The 6,859-nt window shown below is 38.8% G+C and overlaps 1 long non-coding RNA gene across 1 annotated transcript; it reads right to left on the bottom strand.

The window, feature by feature from the left end:
* Positions 1–3,440: 3,440 nt before the first annotated feature.
* Positions 3,441–6,537, bottom strand: LOC306651737. Its single transcript, XR_013761196.1, has 3 exons — positions 6,414–6,537; positions 5,978–6,117; positions 3,441–4,189 (listed from the first exon to the last, which is right to left on the bottom strand). It is a non-coding gene; the product is annotated as an uncharacterized lncRNA (long non-coding RNA).
* Between the last annotated feature and the right edge of the window lie 322 nt (positions 6,538–6,859).

Genomic DNA, 6,859 nt, shown 5'->3' with positions numbered 1-6,859 from the left:
TCAAAGAGATACCGATTAACTCACTTTTAAAAAGTCAAAATTGACTATTAGTATTTCAAATCAATGTAACCAGTATCCAGTAGTAATACTCTGGGATCACTGCAAGAAGACAGGAAAATTAGGAAGAAAGTTCATGAAAGGTAAGATGTGTTCACTTTGTATATGCAAGTAAGTAAAAATGTCTGATCCTTAGTAAAGCATTGCTTCAGGATAAAAATAAATGTCTTCTCCTCAGCTACTAGCTACCAGAAACATGCTGACATCAATGATGAACAAAAACATACCTTCTATGAGAAGCAGATGGCCACAGAAGTTGCTATGAATGCTCTGAGTGAAGAGTGGAAAGGTTATGTGGTCAAATCAGTGATGGCAACTACAAACAAGGTTTCCCAGGAAGCAGAATGACTAGACCCATGGCTGTGTTCACCTGCTTTTAAGTAAGGAGTGTTCCTGTAACATACCAAGGAGAACTAAAAAAGAAAATGCATATCTGTTCGGGGTTGCTCAGTGGATGCCAACTGGAGTAGTTTTAAATTGGTTAATCTAAAAAAGGGAAAGAAGGATATTCTTGGACTAATAACACTATTTCTCATCACCTGGGACCCAAAAGACCTAGCAGAGTCTGCAAAATTTTCAAATCTTTCTAAAGATGGTATCTACCCATGTGTTGCCAGACAGTCCCTAAACAAATGTGGCCAGAGAGTCAGGAACAAACTGCCTAAGATTCAGCATCCTATTATTCCATGTGTTTTGCAACACAACATCAGCATACTGCTCTGAAAAAACAGCCTGCTTAAAAAAATAAGAGATTGCAGAATATACAAAACTTTTGACCAAAATAATGAAATAAAGAGAAATGCTAGGAACAGATTTCTAAGAGATAGAGGCTGTCTTTTCTGACAACCTCTTCCCTCAGTTCAAATCTAGTTTAAAAAAAAATCTAAAAATAACAAATAAGGTCATTTTAATTTTTTTAGAAAAAGTATGAATAGATGATAAAGTTTGGGTGAAAGTCAGAAGTAGAAATGCAGGTTTTTTATACATACCATAAGTAAAGTTAGAAGAGAAACAATAGGGAAAAGGTTTGCAGTACATTTGAGGCAGAAGGTTACTTCTTTTAAAAACTGATAAGAAAAATGGAAAGACTATGACCAGGAGCTTCACAGAGAAGAAAACAAAAATGACCAATAAATAATGTGGAAAGATGTACTGTATGCTAATAGCCAAGGGAATGGATAATAAAAAGGATAAAGTGAATCATTTCATCGAGTTAGCAAAACAAAAATTTAATTCAATAATGTCAAAATGTGCAGTTCAAGTGGCCACATATCACACATGCTAGGATTGCTTAAGTAGCATCTCCTCAAGAATATTCAGAAAGGTAGAGCTGGTTCTCTGGGGCGCCATTCAGTGATCTAGTAGAGCCTAACTCCTGTGTCTTAGAAAGGGACTCAGATCTTCAAGGCTATGATCTTTTAGGATTAAAGGAAATGCCAACCCTTCCCTTGGGGAGGATTAAAAGCCAGTATGCAATAACAACAAGACATGCAGAATCTTAGCTATAGCCTTAAGCTGTTTGTGTGCACGGTGAGGAAGAATGCCAGCCCCTTTCTTAGGAGCAGGTAGGTACGATCTATGCATTAAACTTATAGCTGCATGTTGTGGCAAGTTAGCAAAGAACTTACCTGGTCCTCCTTCATGATTGAGGAAGCAGTGGTCTCCCAACTGGCATAATGGAGAAAGGAGCTGAGGTCCAGGATTGAAGACTGACAAATATTGGTTGCCCTAAACATAGCTCATATAGCCAGTTTCCAAGGAGTCTTGCAGGAGTCCAGCTGAAGCCAAGTTACAGGGGATGAATCTTGAACAAGTTAAACCTTACCTCTCATAGAGTTAGCAAGGATGGGGGGGGAATGGTAATCTTATATAACACTAACAGGGTTTCTGTATTTTACAGTTATTTGGGGATACAAGTTACCTACTCAGTATTCTCTCCAAGGAGATTCCCAAACTCCAAAAAGGAATGACCACAATTTTCCCAGGTTCTCTAGAGATATCCTTAGATCATCTTGAAACATGACTTAAAAACTATAGAGTTACCCAGATTTGAATGGACTGTGCAGCTCAAAGGACATTTCAGTAACAACCAGTGGATTATCAATGTTATCAGATTATCAATGTTCACAGGACCTCCCAAATGCCTTTAAACTTATTTATAATATTGGATCCCTAGTGCAATCTTGGGGTGAAAGAACTTCAAGAATGATAGATATGTTCCCCAATAGCCCAATGGGAAGCAGAACAATTGGAAACTGAGTTGACTGAAAGAAAATGAAGAATTTCTATATTTCTTTAAAAAAATACAAAGTTAAATGCCTTTTAACTTTTATTTTACTTTATCTTTTAACATAGTCTATCATTCCGAGGGAATGATACAGGTTTAAAAGTTTTTCTGTGATTTGCTAATATTTCAGTGACTGAGCTTTCAAAGTAAAACCAACCATGTTTCAAATTACTCTATGATAAGTGCCAGAAGTAAAATTTTTAATCTTTTTAAGCCTTACTTTCTGTAAGTATAAAATAAGTGCTGTTATTAATCATTGGATTAATGAGACAATGTTTATAAAGCCCTTACCACAGTGCTCCCAATCATTGGTTCTCCAGGGTATTTTTTTTTTTTTTTCACAGCAGGAACTCATTTATTGAGGAAGTCACTCAGCTTTTATGTAGGGTGGAGGCTAGGTGGGAACCAATCAGCTTAAAGGTCAGGAAGGCATGGGGGGGGGTTCACGCAGGTGAGAGTACCATAGGACTATATGGCAAGCACGAGCTGATCACGTTCACGGAACTGTTGTTAACCAATCCCTGACGGTGGTCCGATTTATCATCATGAACCTTTGAAACCGCCTTTGAGGCCTTGATCTAGCTCACTTGCCAGGGAGTAAGGAGTCAGCCTGAGTTAGTTAATGTGTCATTAATCCCAACATATTCCCCTTTTTTGTTTTATATTAAGGGTGTGTCTGTCTTAGGTTGCCTGGGAGGGTCTTACCTGTCATGGAACATCACCCTAGCAGTTTGGGGGCCCGCCTTACTCGAAGGTGTGCCTGTCATAGGTTGTCCTCCTCTAAGGCTCTTACCCATCATTGACTACCACCTTAGCACTTCAGGAGGAGCAGGGCTTAAGGGAGAGACACTTAGACCCCAGTGTCCTGATATGAGTGATCCATGATCCTATAGGGCTCCCAATCATCATCATAAAGGGCGGCATAATGCTGTTGGACCACCATGAGCTGCACAGACTTAGCCTGGCTTTTCAGTAAATGGATAAACTTATTGATTATGCATGGCCCAAAGGTGAACACAAGGATAATGGTGATTAGTGGGCCCATAAGCGGGAGGAGGTAGGGGAGCCACCCGTATAACACAGTCCAGATGAAATTAGAGTGGAGCTTGCTCCTACAACGTTCCAGATCTTCTTGTAGGTTTTTGATTTTATCTTGTACAATGCCAGAGCAGTTGGTGTAGAAACAGCACTCTTCACCAAGGAACAGGCAAAGCCCTCCTTCCTTCGCCATTAGCAGATCCAAACCACGAAGATTTTACAGGACGACAGTGGCCAAGGAATCAAGTTGAGTCTGTAGATCTAAGATGGTAGAGCTGCAAAGTGCAATGTTAGGAGCTCTGTGTGGCTCTCAAGGAAGTCCACTGTCCAAAGTCATGAGGTCAGAGACCCCAATCTCAATCACTGTTGTCCCATTTTTGCTACTGCGCTTTACACTCTTTCTTAAATGTCATTTTAAGAAGTTTACATATATTGACTCCTGAGTCTATATGAACATTAGTTAACACAACTTAACATTATATCTAAAACATGAATTAAAGAAAGGCTGAGAGAGCTTTTAACTTTCATTTTGTGTGGCAGAAGTGGCAAAATGTTTTCCTGTTTCACAATATTAACCTTTAAACAAATCAGGCTCTAACATTTAGAAATACATTTACACTTAAAATTTTCTCAGTGTAAAAAGTAACAAATTTTACATATACCTTATTGATAACAGGTCCTATAATAGAACATTAAATGACAGAAATAAATCCCCAATAAAATTTACTCTTTATAATTACCATTACAGACAAGTTTAATCTGAAGAATAGCAGCTTGATAAATTCCCTGCTTTAAAAACTTGTATACCTGGAAAACATGAACACATTTAATATACAAAGAGTGACCATTTCACAATTACTGTGACACTTTTATCTTACCAAATTTAGTTTTTAAAGAAAAATTTAGACTCTAATGTAGTCCAATACTCTAAGAGTTGTTTAACCATCATTGCACAAACCCCAATTTTTAAGACTAAGTGTTCTAAAGAATAAAACTTAATAGACACAAAGCCAAGAGCAAATCAGCGTTTCTAAGAAATCCTTCTCATCTTACTATATAGATTAAACTTTGGTTTATATCAGAACATTAGTATCTCACCTTAGGAAAAACCTTAAATAGCTCCAACTGTGTCACATACATACAACCAACTTAGTTACATGCAAACTTGTTGAAACTTTCCCTTCACAGACTTTCTTAGCACTTACATAGACCCTCATGTATTTCATCACACAAGCACTTTCTCACCCAGAAACATTTTGTTCTTCACCAAATATATTTCCATATGTAGAACCCCCATTTTTTCCTTCCTATATGTTGACCTTTTTGTTCACATTCTGAAACTCTTAAGAAATTTCTTGATTTATATAAATTACTCCTTTAATAAGATTAAATATTTTGTTATTCATAGCACTCTAATTGAAACACAGCTGAAACCTTTGGAACCCTTTGTATATAGAATTGTACCTGTTAGGACATAACTCTTAGTAACCTTGTTTCTAGTTTACAAAGCAATTTTCTCTACAAACACATTTGAGTAATCCCATACATGTAAACTCTAATTCACTTATCTTATTGTAAAAAAAAACCCAAGATATCAGACAAGTGTACCAACAGTATTTGCCGTCTCTTTCCTGTGGAATAAAAGTCCTAGAAAAATTGATGTTAGACATTTTATAAACATCAACATTTTATTAGTTTGACCACTTAGAGATTTGTGAGTTAATTTTAAAGACATTTTACTTCTATTAGTTTACCCAATTTAAATTGAACCTTTTTAAATCACGTGAATTAAAAATATTTGGATCCATTTTTAAATTTTAATTTTAGGAGCGCTCAATTTTGATACAGACAAACATGACATCAGACAGCATGACATACAAATAACACAAAATCAAAGGCCTTGTAACTTTATAGGTGAATCTCCGTTGCAATGTAACAGATGTTCAAAAACTCTAGTTGAATAAAAAAATAGAAATGATCAAAAAAGTTATGAGCTCAAAAAAAATGTAGAATTCAAAAGAAAACAAGAGTCCTGGAAAAATGATATGGCCATTAATTACTTTAGTAAAGCACCATAAAATTTACTTTGGCTGGAGTTTAGGTAAGACTCTTTTTACCTTTTTTTTCTTCCTTGGGTTTGAGACAGGTCTCCTACTGAGCCTTCAGGCTTTCTCTATTTACATTTCAATGTAAGCCTTGACTGAGATCTGGATCTGAAAGGGGCTAAAATGTTCTAGCAGAATCTTGATGCCTAGGGCATTTTAACCCTTATTCCTGGTTAGTAATCAATTCAGGTTTGTACTCCCACTAGTTGTGGGGAATGGGGCTTCTATATCATACTCCTTACTAGGACATGCCACTGATGGTTGGGCTGGTTACTCCCTCCACACCGGCGGATGTGGGACCTCGTGGCAGGAGGACTAGGTGGGCTGGGGAATGGAAGCAGAAACAGCTGAGTCGAAGTTGGAGGAGGAGGGATCAAGAGGGGGAGAAGAAGGAGGCGTTCAAGTTTGCAGGAAGAGCATAGAAGCTCAAGAAAGAAGAGACTTGAAGATAGGTAGTCATTCCTTCCCAAACTAACATTTTAGCATTTACCGGGAAGGCCATACAGGGAGGGGGGAGGTTAGAGTCAGTGAGTTTTCGCCCAGTATCATAAAATGGCCACCAGGAAGACTTCCCACCATCCAGAGGCTGCGGCTCTTTGGGGGGAAACTTGGAGCCCCCTTTGGGAGGTCCTGGAGAGAAACAGGCCTTAAGGGCGGATAATGTAGAGCAGACTCCCAATGGGGGACCCTCCCCTAAATTGATTTCCCTCTTCCTAACAAATTGTTCTACAGGATCCCATGTGGACCAGTCAAAAAGATTAGTGGCGGGAAGCCAAAGGTCCACCCGAGTAAAGGTGTCCCAGGCTTTTTCCGCCTGTGTATCAGACCACTCAAGGCCCCTACTCTTCAGCATGAGTCTCAGAGCTGAGAGCGCAGGGTCACCACGTGTGGTGTGTGTTTGCCCCATCTCTTCAGGGATGCCTTACCTCGGAACTCGCTTGGCCCGATCTGCTGGTACTTTCGGTTTCGAAGCTGCCTCTTCACTTTGGCTGCGAATCAGCCTTGAGGGGCCCCATGTTGGGCACCAGATGTCGGGGTCTTAAGCCCCCTGCTCTTCTCAACCAGCGACAAAGGAAGGGGACACTCCCCAACAAGGTCAGACCGGGATAGGTAGGACCGACTGACCGCCCGCACACAGCCCTCTGGGCGGAGGACAATCAGAAGCATCAGGGAGACCCGTCACAGCAGGAACTCCTATTTTTTTTTTTTTTTTTTTAGATAAAAATCCTTTAATTTTTCTTTATATGATAAACATTTTTTAATTTAAATGTTTTTGTCCTTTTTTATTATAAACAAATGGGGTACAACTTGTTTCTCTGTACATGAAGTAGAGGCATACCGTTTGCGTAATCATACATTTACATAGGGTAAT

The sequence above is a fragment of the Sciurus vulgaris genome (assembly GCF_902686455.1).
Source record: "Sciurus vulgaris genome assembly, chromosome: 2".
Lineage (NCBI taxonomy): Eukaryota > Metazoa > Chordata > Mammalia > Rodentia > Sciuridae > Sciurus > Sciurus vulgaris.
The sequence above is the reverse complement of the archived record's forward strand: the minus strand, read 5'-3'. Positions and strand labels throughout refer to the sequence as shown.